Below are 12329 nucleotides of genomic sequence, written 5' to 3' on the forward strand. Positions count from 1 at the left end.
TTTTATGCTGCTCAGCAGCCATAGATTATTTATTCATGATCATTTTTTATATAGTGTCAGCATACTCCACAGAACTTTACAATTGGAAACAAACACAGTAATATATATAGGGGTCAGTCAGCACCCGAGAAATGCAAAATCCAATTAGAAATGCCTCTGTGGTACCCGCGGTGAGGGTATGTGAATTTTCAATTACATGCGACTTAGGAGAAGGGCATGAGAAAGTGGGGAAACCATCTTGGACCTTACACAAAGATGCTTAGTAAACCACAATTGTAAAAAAAACAGATCACAATATGATACATAAGTACACTCAGTCATTGACGAGCGTTTATGTTGCTTTAATTAGTTTCCTTCTTGTGAGAACACTCCTTCCTGTGTTTTCTTTCCTGTAGCAATTGTTAAATTCCCCATACTACTCTATGGGATGGACAATAACTGCACATAATAAGCCTGATGTACTTTGCTCAAAGGAAAATTCCACAGAATAATTGTGTATATTCACTAATATGCAGAGTTGTGTTATCTCAAGATGCAGCCATCCAGTGTCTGCTTCCACACCACCTGTGCCTGGTTTGTGCACTTGACCTACCCTATACTACACCACCAAACAGGTGTAATTTCGATTACAGGTCTGGATAAGGCACTACCTCACTGAACTTTGTGTATGTGACACCACTCCATCACAGTCACCAGTTCCGTCTCTTCAGTCATAAGTGTACATGCAATTGAATTGTGTACAACTACATTGCACGTATTTGTGTGCGCCCATTTTTTGAGCAGACGCATCGCTAATTCACGCAAGATACGCTCCCCAAATGGGAATATGTAAAATTTTATATCAGCACCCAAGGTATCCCAAGGACGTCTATCTAGCTGAAATGTAACATTCTCGATACACGTACAGTGAGCTCGAGCTGTACATGAGAGGACGAGGGATCCAGTGCATACTTGCCTACACTCCCGAAAGATGCAGGAGGCTCACGATTTTTCGGGTAGCCTCCCACACCCCCGGAAATGTATGCAGATCGCCCGCATCCTGCTCACTTTCTAGTGAAGCGGGCAGGAGGGAGAGATTTAATTAGGAATTCACGGGTCCGCGTGGAGGGGGTGGGACTAAACGGGCCGCTCCCTGAACCGGCCTGCAGCAACAGCTCTCCAGGCTGCTCCCGGAAAGGATGTATACAATGTCGGTATGTATGATCCAGTGATGCTGGTTCAACATACTACTGAGGCCCATGCAGAGGTCTTCTGATCGTCATCACATGTAGTGAAGCGGCCTCTACGCATCTGCTGGTCCTAATGCTTGTTCAGAAGAGCAGACCAACAATTATTACGCCTCTTACGACACCAGAAACAGACTCACAAATATACAAAACAACACAGATTAAAACATACCACGGGGTGGATTTAATTAGCCGTGAACAGCGCGATGAGCCCTTGTAATGACATGGAAATGCCAGCAATAGCACATCAACTTGCTCCCATCTCGCTCATAAAATTGCAGATTGTTGCTGCCTCATGGCTAATTAAATCAATCCCCAAATGTCTGGGTACAATTGCAATTAAGGCAAACACATTTAAGTGTTATTTATTAATGTGAATGAGCCGAACCTTTAGAATGAGCTAAATATTTGATGGCCCCACATTCTCTTTTCTCTGAAGAAGCCGCAAAATACATGTGGTGAAACTAGTCGGATGGTCAGCACCTTCATCACTCCAAGCTGTCAATATTTACTACTATGGCGCGTATTCCCACTATTCAGATCCCACAGTGACATCTATAGTACATTGCTAGTATGGAACTCTAAAGCTTGGTACACACCATGCGATGGTGCGACCCAGCGATGGTGCAATGCAGTGTAGCGATACATTGTGTGTGCTGTACACACTGCACAATCCAGTGCACGATAGCGTGAGGTGTTGTTACATGCTGCATGTAACAGCACCGTGTCATCTATTGGATCGTCCCATCTGCCAAGCAGAACAGGGACATACACGCTATACGATTTATACGATATGTCGTTCCGATCCGTGTCGGTATTATATATTGTACAATACATTGTATAGTGTGTACCGCTGCTTTGCTCGTTACTACCATAAAACTTCAAGATTATATCTATTTATAGTAATGTATTATGGACTTATTTATACGGAATATTAAGTCTGTCCTCAAAGCTGCTGCCTTGCTCATCTTCCTCTCCAATCGTACTACATCTGCCTCCCCTCTCCTACAAGCCCTACACTGACTCCCCTTCCCCTTCAGAATCTAATTCAAGTTTCTCACACTCACTTACAAGGCCTTCACCCATTCCTCTCCGAGTTACATCTCTGACCTTATCTCCCTTCACCAGGGGTGGATTGGGAAATAAAAGTGGCCCAGGATTAGTACATCACTATTCCTGGAGACATCGATAATAGGCAAGGCTAAAGAAACAAGTAATACTGGGCGGAGTTACACCAAAAAAAAGGAGGAGCATTTCACGGCCAGACCGAACACAATAAAGGCTAGAAAGTATTATGCTGTACCACAAGTAGATAAAAAATTAAAACTGGGATGACATTTATTTTTATAGTCCCTTTGGTGCACCCCTTAAAAAAAATCTATAGTTTTTGTATGTACTAAATAAAAATACACCTTACCTATTTGGTGGTTTCTTTGCAACGTGGAACCTCTAAACAAATTGATCCTCCCTAGGTAGACAGTGTTGTCAGTCTTTATTTACTATGCATGTAGTAGATCACATGGCCAAGAAGATGCCTGTTTGTCTGGAAATGCAACCAATGTCATCACTATATAATAGACGTTTAACCAGACTCGTGCCCCCTGTATCACCTCCTTCCCCCTGTGTCCCTCCTACACCCTGTCAATCCAGCCTCCTTTCTTTCCAGGTGAGTCCTGGGAGCAGCACACAGAGGGTTGGGAGTGCATCACGCAGAGAAATAGGGGTACAGCGCACAGAAGATCGGGGTGCACTGCAGAGAGGGTGGAATGTGCGGCACACATATGGTTAGGGGTGCAGTGCACAGAGTATTGGGGAAGCAGCACACAGAGGGTTGCAGCATCATTTATAAGATCACATAAATGTCCATATAATGACAGTGCTATCTGATGTACAAGACATACAGTATATCGGTACCATAGTGATTTAAATCTGGTGGGAAGATATAAACATTAGCACTTCTGAAAGAAAGTGCCCTCAATGTCAAGTGAGGTCAGAGGTCACCTTACAGAGCGTAGATGCCAACAAAAATTGAGAACTCACTCTGTCTGGGCAGAACTCTTCAGCCATTTGTCCATCTATCAGCAGCTATGCCTTCTGTACCACACGTTGTGACCATTTCTAACCTGGGCTGAAAATCTGTGAGGAAGCAGTCTCACATTACACACAGTTACAGACTCCTCTCTCTCTTCACCCACCGCTGCTATCACAGTGCAAGCCTGTCTTTGCTGATATCTGCAGTCACCGCCTCTGAGGTGTGCAGACATTGGCTAAGCTACACAGTTCAGACATACACACTCTGCTCTGCCCCATTTCGATAACCGCGGAACCCTGACTGACCTCCATTACAGCAGCTGCAGACAGGGAGACTGAAGGGTAGAAGGAAGGTGAGGAGCAGCAATGTGAGGGACGGATCAGTTCAGTTCCGCATTGCCATTGCACATTAGTAAGGCTGCAACAAGTCAGCCAGCAATAATTTTTTTGTTATTATTCCCGACTAATTGGTAGCATCAGCCCACCTTGCAGCACTCATATGTTCTGATTCTAGTGCAGCGCTGCTAGCAGAGGATGCTTCTGGGATGGGCTCTGTTGCTCCATGTGTGCGCCTCTCACAGCAGCCTGGTAGACAGAAGGAGACATAGGAGGACGGGGACTCGACGCTGACAGACAGCTGAGCACACATCAGAGAAGCAGGAAAACCGACTAGCAGGTTAGGCTACTCCAGAGAGGCTGACTCTAATTGGCCATGATGTGTTGCAGATATGACAAGTGGTGACTGCGCCTATCAGCTTGCCATTTGAACAGCACTTGACTATGGGAGGCAGAGCCACCTGTTTCGGCCCTGGCTTCTACAGGTACCTACATGTTTGTTTGTTTTTTATGTAAATAATAAATAAATAATTTGCTCGGCCGACTGGCGACCCCACAAGTGTCGGCCCACTGGGAATCTTCCCGTTGAGGTCAATGGCCAATCCACCCCTGCCCTTCACACTTTGCTAGACAACTGAACGCTGTCTCTCCTGCCAACTGATTACTTCCTCCCATGACCACCTCCAAGATTTTGCAGTTCTGCTCCTTACCTCTGGAATTCTCTACCATCAGGGAGGCGTCTGATTGGCTCCAAATGTATTCTGCAGCAGCAAAATGACCCCAAACATACAGCCAATGTCATTAAGAACTATCTTTAGCGTAAAAAAGAAAAGGAGTTCTGAAAGTGATGATATGGCCCCCACAGAGCCCTGATCTCAACATCATCAAGTCTGTCTGGGATAACATGAAGAGACAGAAGGATTTGAGCAAGCCTACATCCACAGAAGATCTGTGGTTAGATATCCAAGATTTTGACACAACCTCCCTGCTGAGTTCCTTCAAAAACTGTGTGCAAGTGTACCTCGAAGAATTAAAGAATCAATGCTGTTTTGAAGGCAAAGGGTGATCACACAAAATACTGATTTGATTTAGATTTCTCTTTTGTTTATTAACTTTGCAGTTTGTTAATTGATAAAAATAAACTATTAACAATTCTATTTTTTAAAACATTCTTACTTTGCAGCTTTTTGTTTCCACACCTTCCTGAAGGTGCTTACACACTTGATGATGTGCTAATGATGCGATATCGTGAGCAATTTCCTTTGAACTCTCCCCGTCACTCCAGGACACAATGTGTAGCAAAAGCTGCATGATGTGTCACAAGATCTATTGTGCACGATCTAAATATTTGCCGATCTTTAGATCGTACAGGATAGCTTGCACAGATCATGTATATCCATAATGCAAAAAAATAAACACGGATGTACAGACGGATCAGTGAGATCTATCTGTGCTGCTGTGTTTAAAAAACAATTAAAGCCTGTGGGAAATAAAAAAAAAATTTTGTGCCCATCCCCCCCAAAAGAGCAACCAGTCCCGGGCTTTAGTGGCCCAGTGCTGGTTGTGCAAAATACAGGAGACAAACTACGTAGGGGGTCCCCCATACTTTGCACAACTAGCATTGGACTCTGAACCGGTCCTAGTTCTGGAAATACAGGGGAAAAAAAATGAGTAGGGTCGCCCTGTATTTACCAGAACCAGCACCAAACTTTTTCTAGCGGGGGGCTAACTCCACAGCCAGTGGAACGCTATCACCGGGTCCCCCGGCCGAAGCATTAATCCTGACCACTAGTCAGCCCAGGCCGTGTATCCCTGGGGAGCAGGGCCACCCCCCAATAAAAGGGTCCCTCTCTCCAGGGCACCCCAGGCCTAGGCTGATAGCCCGGGGCTTACCCCGGCACCCCTGGGCGGTGTTTGCCGTGTTGATTATGTAGTGTAGTGCATTTGAAAGTGTTGAAAAAACATAGGGATACATAGGTGAGTATGTGAGATAGTGTGTGTACATGTGTGTGTATGTATGTTTTCTAAACTTCTACTTTGTATGGTGTGTGTGTCCTGTGTTTATTTTAATATTGCTTTTGCTGTGGAACAACAGGTACCAGCAGGCCCTTAATGCCCCACATGCTGGTACTTGTGGTTCTCCAAGTACCAGCATGCGGGGAATGCTTGCTGGGACCTGCAGTTCCACAGCAAAAGACAATCTTTTCAACACTTTCAAATGCACTACACTACATAATCAACCCAGCACCCACCGCCATGGGGTGCCGGGGATAGCCCCGGGCTATCAGCCTAGGCCTGGGGTGCCCTGGAGAGGAGGACCCCTTCATTGGGGATCCCTGGCCTGGGCTGATTAGCGGTCAGGGTCAATGCTTCGACCCAGTGATAGGGTTCCCCTGGCTGTGGCCTTAACCCTCCCCCCCTCCCCCGCTAGAAAATTTTTGTTGCTGGTTCAGGTAAATACAGAGGTACCCTACTAATTTTTTCCCCTGTATTTCCAGAACCAGGACCAGATCAGAGCCCAGTGCTGGTTGCGCAAAAGGGGGACTCCTACGTCGTTTGTCCCCTTAATTTTGGCAACCATTGCTGGTTCTGACTAGCCCGGTGCTGGTTGAGCCTAAATACGGGGGACCCCTACTTCATTTGTCCCCCTGTTTTGCACAACCAGCACTGAATCACTAAGCCCAGGGCTGGTTGATATCTTGGGGGGGGGGGGGGGGCACAGTTTTTTTTTCCCCAGGTTATTCATTTTTTAGACACAGATGCATGGACTGGGATCCGTCAATGCATCTGTCTTCATGCTTGCAGCACGGATCTCCCTGATCTATGCCAGCAAGCATCGTATGCGAATTCGAACGACATATGGTACAGGCATAAACACTGTACGATATGCCGCTGGATCGTGTACGAGATTGGCAGATCTTGCCTGCTGTAAGCAAGATCTGAAGAAGCGATGTATGATCCGCGGGACGCACATCGATATCGTGATCGTGAGTGGACACTCATGATTTGGACATATTTTACACGATCTGTCGTCCCGATGCGTCGGAATCGGGCAAATTGTGTAAATTATTGTCTAGTACTGTAGTACTGCTCATTTCTGTTTACTGTTATCTACAGTACTGTATATAGTCTACTTGGTTCAGTATGAAAGGGAAACATTGGTAGTGATTAGCAATATAATCTACAGCAAGGATTGAACACACACTGCATCGTGCTAGGAGCATAATGTACCTGTTTTTCACTTACAATGCATACTGTGGTCAAAATATAAGCCGCATTTGCCCACTGCCTTCAAAGTAGGCACAATAATAAACCGCCATTCTTCCTCTGATTAGCTGTTTGTGGATTTATGAATGTGCTCAATCCTTTCCACCTAACAGTGTAAAAATAGAAGCTATTTGCTACATTATGTACTGATGTGATTGAAGCCTCATTTAATTTCCTCTTATAAGACCTCCGTTCCACTGGTTGCTTTCTCAAAGGTTGTAATGATCAGCTATGGAAAGCTTTGTTATTTAAATTGGCACATCTGTTCATGGTAATCAGTTTATTAATTAAATTGGCTATTTCTAAAGCAAAAAAAACAAAATCAGAAATCCAGAGTTTGACCACATTTTTAAATGGTCATGGTTATGTAACAAATAGAATATTAATGTAATTGGGTAAAATCATAGTGTCATTATTTTCGAAATATACCAAAAAACAAAAGCAGAATAGACTACAGCTAGGCCATCAATGTTACAGAGGAGTCAGAGGGGACAGTACCCAATCTATTCTAACATTGTACAGTAGACTTGTGATAAACCAGTAACAGACATAAAACTCATTATAGAAGTATTACCTATACATCTAAACAAATAATATATCAGGGGTATACTTAAAATTGATGATATTACTTGTTCCTAGTGAATTGGTTCAGCACACAAAATTACTGTTTACCCTGGTCATTGGTGACAATACGAACAGTAACTTATAGACTGTAGATCTGGCACCGTAAGCTACCAATAAAGTAAAAAAGTATTTTTTCAGTGAACATTTTGAAAAAAAAATTATAAAAATGTATTAGTTATTCTAGTGAGAATGAATCTTTTTCACTTCATTTTACATTAAGGGTAAATTTTATAAGAATTGTGTTGGTCTGACATGTCAATCGCGGGTGTGTTTGTCCATTTTTTACAACACGCAAATTTACTAAAAGCAAACCCAGGCGAGAAATCATGAAACTCTGCAAAATGCAGGTGAAAACACAAATAAAAATAAATACACCATCGGCCAAGCTCGCAGGTACTTTCCATAGACAGGAATACAACAAGGGAATTTACCAAGAATCATGATTATAATCACAGGTGTAATCTAAGCAAACTCGGTTAAAAATAGAAGTTTTAAATCTCCTGAGCAGCGTGTCTAGCCGAAACATACACAGATTAGTGTGATCTGTGTATGTTTCTGCCTGTAAATCACCTAAAAAAGGTTACATTTGAGAAAAAACATGATGTTCCCCCTCAAAAAGCATAACCAGCCCCCGGGTTCTGTGAGCCAGTCCTGGTTCTAAAAATTTGGGAGATAAAATGTGTATAGAGGCCGTCATATTTTATGAACCAGTATTGATTAGTGATAATAATAAATGTCTACTTTTGTGGGACTACAGGTACCAGCGTGCCTGCCCTTTGGCACTTGTGAAACTACAAGTGCCAAGAGATGGCCAGCACTGGTATCCCCACTGTAGAAAAAAAAATAGTAAAAGAACCACAGCACACACACACTGTACATAGTAAAAGTTTATTACATACAAACACACACACACCAGTAGAGATCCTGGTTTTTCCATAAAAATATTATAATAATACTCACCTACCTCTTAGTGCAGGTCGGTCCTTTACTCCAAGATTCCGGCCAATTGAAACATAAAAAAAAGAGTCACTCGAATCATTTCGGACACTGATGTATGTGTTTCCACATACATCTCTTCCCCAGCAAGTGACGGAACCCATAAGGTTTCCTTCACTTGCTGGGCCGAAAACAGCCAATCAGAGGCCCCTACTAGAGTAAGCAGCAGCTGATTCGCTAACAGACAGGCCAAACAGCGACCGCTTAGTCTAGTTGACATCACGTTAACAAGACAATGGGTATTACGCTCACATTTTATCCCCTAAAAAAGATAATTCACTTATATTTCTGCACAATATGCAGCCATTTAAAATAGTGAGATGAGGTTTTAAAGGGTCAAAATATTATTTTAACTTTAGGGAGATTGCTATGTGTTACAGAATACTTTCTATATATAGTTATACTGTTGAAGTAACGGACTTGGGGCCTGATTCAGAGTACAGATGTGTCCACAAACATCTTAATTCCATGCGCGTTAAACAGCCCTTCTAGTCGACAATGCAGTGCGGTGACTCTGTAACACCAAGCGTCCTTTCGTGCGACTTATTACTTGAAAAATGCGCCTATGTTCTGTGTGAGACTACAGGTGTATCTGTTTGCGAAATGCTACGTTACAGTGTCACAGCTGCATGCAGATACACCTGCAGTTGCTGCATATCATTTTAATCAGCAGAAGCTGCTTGTGCATCCTGTTCGCATCCCTTTGCGAGTAATATACATTTGAAGGTAAAAAGTCACACAAAAACTCACTGCGCTACTGCGCTCACACATTATGTTTAACGTGACTTGTAGCGCACGGAGGTAAGATGTGTATGGACACGTCTGTATCACAGTATTGCAATGTTTTCGCAATACCGCAATTATTATTTTATCTGCGCATGTGCGGAGGTCACACTTATCACACACAGAGGCACATTTATCTAATATATTCAGTAAAATGATAGCTTGAATCTGATTGGTTGCTAATGGGTAAACACGTCCTCCTGTCCTTTTTAGAATGTTGGATACAGCTCCCCCTTTGTATACTATCAAGCAAGTGATGAACTAGTACATCAAAAGGAAATTGTTCTGGTATGTAAATGTGATAGACAGCAGACTTACATAATCTAATTAGCTGGAATTGTTCCCATCTGTGTAATCTCAGCCTCGACTGAATGCTCTGACAATGTTTGTGTGAGAACCATAGCAGTGATCTTATGTGTTTTTCAGCTGTCATTGCTGTTAATGTTTTTTTTTCTTCAGTAATATATGTCATTCAGTCCTGTATTATGACTATTTACATATTTTGTTATTTTCTGCTACTCACATCCCCAGAGCAACTAGTAATGAATGTCTTTCCTCCAGTGACCAGATATGGCATTATCATGCTCTGTGCAGGCGCACCAAGAGCAACGCGGGGCCCGGGTGAAGGGGGTGGTCTAATAGCATGAGGCACGGCCACGCCCCCTTAGAGCCTCCTGACCCGGCGCATAGCAAGTGGGGGGCACGATCAGTGTGATCGCTCCCCCCCCACAGGCATAGGAGACTGCTGCGATCAGTCTCTCAGTGTAGGCCGAGGGGAATGGTGTCGGGGTAGGGGGGGTTTCATGGAGGGGCCCCCAGAGACATCAGTGTACCAGGCCCCAAGATTTCATGTGCTGAGCTGCTGTAATGAAAGAGGGGGGGCGGTGATGGGGCCGACGGGCCCCTCCAGGAAGCCCGGGCGCTGGTAATTCGTAAATCTTTACTTTTAAAAGAAGCAGTGTCCTAATTAATATCAACTGCCTACAGAATGTTTAGCATTACTCTAAATTAATTCATTAAATCTGCATACAATTAGTATTTTTAATATTGTTGCTCTAATCATTTTTATCTCTTGTACGTGTGTTACCAGCTATGTTTTTTATTGGGAATTAAAACTGTTTTTAAAAAAAAAAAAAGAATAGTGCTTGACATGAAGGACCTTTTTAATTGTGTTTTGGGACTATGCTGCCCCTAATTTGCTCACAGTTTATATCCTGGAAGCATGCAGTGTCAAAACACACTACACTCTATGGGGTCTATGTACTAAGCAGTGATAAGCGACAGAGTGAAAAGTGATAAGTCTGTGATAAGTGCCAGCCAATCAGCTTCCAACTGTCATCTCACAGGCTGCGTTTGAAAAATTACAGTTGGGAGCTGATTGGCTGGCACTTATCACAGACTTATCACTTTTCGCTCTGTCACTTATCACTGCTTAGTACATAGACCCCTATGTTTTCTTTCTTTTGTCTTATATATACCTTGAATCCTATGGTGGTCATATGACCGAAGAAACCCAGACTAAGATAAATTGTAGAATCTGCTCATCATTTTTTCTTTTGTGCTGTACCAAAGAGGTGTCACAATAACTATATATTTTTTAGGTGCATTTGACACTTTATTGGTTTATGTTTTACTTTATGTGGTTCACTAATACACATTCTGATTGGTTGTAAGCTGCCACTCATATATTATTATATTTATGTGTGTTGTTGAAATAATTTGTGTGAAAATTAGCGTTATCAATTGTACCTGTGTGCTTCATTTCTCTCACTTTTTTTTACCTAAATATATACAGTACAATGGTGATGGTTGGGTAGGACTGCACTCTGCTGTGTGGGCAGATGTGATATGTTAGTGGGCTGAAATGTGTGCTATATGAGTGAGTGGGGTGCTGCACTTCTTGATCGCAGGCGTACCGGGTCCTGCGTACAATTGGATAGAGACGGTGGGGTACGGAAGGTGCGCTCGCCCTGTGGGTGCAATGATGATGGGGGAGTGTTGGACTGTGTATGTGGTTGCTAGTGTGTGTGGTGTGAATGAGTGGAAAAGGAGAGCACGGAAAGGAGCCCCCTGAAAGGGTCGACCCACCTCCCCAGTCTCTCCCCCCCACCTCTCTCACCCACTACCACACCCACCTTGTTTCCACGGGACTATATAGGAGAAGCACTGTGACTACTCCAATAAAACCATTTACTCCCACCTTGTGTCCGCCTCTGTCATCCCATTGGTCCACTCCTCCCCACTCATTCACACCACACACACTAGCAACCACATACACAGTCCAACACTCCCCCATCATCATTTCTCCCACAGGGCGAGCGCACCTTCTGTACCCCACCGTCTATATACAGTACAAGTTGAGTCTCCCATATCCAAATAACCTGAAATATACGAAATATTCCGAAATACGGAATTATTTTGGCATGACTGAAATAATGAAACCTTTGATTTTTGATAGTTCCATGTACACAAACTTTGTCTAAGGCACAAATTATTAAAAATATTGTATAAAATTACCTTCAGGCTGTGTGTATAAGGTGTACAGTATATGAAACATAAATGAATTTCATGTATGTACAAAAACTTTGCTTGAGCCACAAAATTATTGCAAATATTATAAAAAATGACCTGCAGGCTGTGTGTATATAACACATAAATGCATTCTGTGTGTGTATTTGGGTCCCATTCCCAAGATATTTCATTATGGTATGCAATTATTTCAAAATACGGAATGTTCCATTATCCAAAATACCCCTGGTCCTAAGCATTTTGGATATGGGAGACTCAACCTGTACTGTGCAAAAGTTTTAATCAGGGTACATATTTAACGATGTGTACCCAGCCGACCTGTCATTCGACGGGACCCGGCGGGGGTTCCGGCATGATGTCGCTGACAATGCTTGGGTGCGCGCATCATCAGTGACATTGAATGTACACACTAGGTGATGTTGCCGACATGTCGTCTGGTCCGGCCGGATCAGACGACATATCGTCTAGTGTGTGGCGGGCATTAGGCAGGTGTGGAAAATATGCTGCAATGTAAGAATGCTTTCACAAATAGAAGTG

This window comes from Taudactylus pleione, unplaced genomic scaffold (assembly GCF_031769625.1).
Source record: "Taudactylus pleione unplaced genomic scaffold, aTauple2 ptg000053l, whole genome shotgun sequence".
Classification (NCBI taxonomy): Eukaryota; Metazoa; Chordata; class Amphibia; order Anura; family Myobatrachidae; genus Taudactylus; species Taudactylus pleione.